This window comes from Panthera uncia, chromosome B4 (assembly GCF_023721935.1).
Source record: "Panthera uncia isolate 11264 chromosome B4, Puncia_PCG_1.0, whole genome shotgun sequence".
Lineage (NCBI taxonomy): Eukaryota > Metazoa > Chordata > Mammalia > Carnivora > Felidae > Panthera > Panthera uncia.
The window spans coordinates 80,076,139-80,078,216 of record NC_064809.1 but is presented as its reverse complement, the minus strand read 5'-3'; positions in this window follow the sequence as shown (position 1 = coordinate 80,078,216).

Below are 2,078 nucleotides of genomic sequence, written 5' to 3'. Positions count from 1 at the left end.
CTCCTTGGCCCCGCCCCAACCCAGGCTAACCCCTCCTAACCCTCATTGAAGTAGGGCACAGTAACAAGGGCTTGATTTCCTGGAATCTTTCCTCTTAACAGCTGGTGGTAGAAGAGAGGGGGAGGGGAAAGCTCTGACTGGAAGCCTGTGCGTGTGTGGTGTATATATGCTGTGTATGTGTGTGTGTGTGCGTGCGCACACACACACACACACACACACACACACACAGTATATACATACTTTTGGAGGGGGGTGGAAAGGAGAAGGAATGAACACATGAGGCCCTCTAGTGGAAACAGAGGGATCTAAGCAGTTCTTGTTTGTTTCCAGACAGGCTTGTTGGAAGAGAGTCCTCCATTTTTATCAGAAATATAGCTGCTGAGTAATAGCGTTTGGGAGTACTGTTGCATCTGAAAATCTGAGGGAGGTGAAAGGGATTGGAGAAAGTCTGTCTCTCTGCTCCTGTCTCCCAGTCTTAAAAAGACAAGGGCCCTGCCACTCCCCATCCGTTATCCACCCCCCCTTTTTTTTCAATATTTTATTTTTAACTAATCTCCACACCCAATGTGGGACTTGAATTTACAACCCCAAGACCAAATGTTGCATGCTCCACCCACTGAGCCAGCCAAGCACCCCTATCTCCCCTTCTTATACGACCTCTTTAGTCATAAGGAGTCAAGAGCACTTTTGAAGGCCCATTATGCACCAGGTCCTGTACTTAGTTCTGTAGGACAGCCAAAGACACAGCCCAGCTTAAGGACTGCACCAATGAGTAGCTTGGGGGTGTGTGTGTGTATGTGTGTGCATGTGTGTGTATGTGTGTGTGTGTGTGTGTGTGTGTAAAGCCTTATGACTCTAAGCCATCATAAACAAACAATATAAGAAAGCACAAGTCCCATACTACCTTTTCCAATTTTCTGCTCCTGGACCCTTCATCTAGAAATTCTGGAATGATACCAAGCCTAAGGCACTCAGCTTTCCTTGCAAATATCACTAGCAGTGATACCATCCTACATATGACCTGTGTTTTTCATTCCATCATCCTCAGTTATGTCCTTGCTTGAAGTTAAATTGTTCCTCTAAAGACCTCTTTTTTTTTTTGAGACTTCAAAGTGGAGCATAGGGTGATCTCTAACAAGGAATAAAGTGAAACCAGTCATACTCTAGGCTTCTTTGTGTCTTCTTTAGGATCTCTACTCCATCACACCTCGTCAGTTATTGGTGGGGATGGGAGGGGAAGAAAGGCCCAGAAACTTCTAAGGAGGAGGCGTATAATGCCTACTGTTCCAGGTGCTCATTTCTTTAACCAACCACATCATAAAAATCAGAAAGAAAGAAACCGCAATGAACAAAGGAAAAGGAAAAAACAACAGCTTTGTTCTCCCCAGGCTCTTCTTTCTCCTCTTCCTTCTCAGGGTGTATGTGTGTGTGTGTGTGGGGGGGGCACATCCGGGGCCCAGGGCTGGGTCCTAGGCAGGTTTGCCGGGCAGACAACTGAGTTTCACTTCCTGTCAACCCCAGAGCTGAGGCAAGACATCAGGGGGCATGGTGGGGGTGGGGGTGGGGGGGTTGTGCTGGGTAGTCAACTGGGGCCACTTTAGGATTCCATTCATTGAGCAGCCTACTACCACTAGTTCTAGTTCTCAGGTAGTCAAGACCAATACATCCCTCTAGTTTTTAAAGGCTTCCTCCCACATTCTCACCTCTAATAATCATCAGTAACAAGGCTAAGGACAGGATGCTGATCCTGTGAGGCTGAAGCACAATTGTTGAAAGAAAGCAGGGGTTAAGGATGGCAGCGTTACAACACCTGTAATGTTGTGTACTGAATGCAAATCAATTAAAAAAAAAATTTTTTTTTTTAACGTTTATTTATTTTTGAGACAGAGAGAGACAGAGCATGAACAGGGGAGGGTCAGGGAGAGGGAGACACAGAATCCGAAACAGGCTCCAGGCTCCGAGCTGTCAGCACGGAGCCCGACGCGGGGCTCGAACTCACGGACCGTGAGATCATGACCTGAGCCGAAGTCAGACACTCAACCGACTGAGCCACCCAGGCACCCCTGAATGCAAATCAA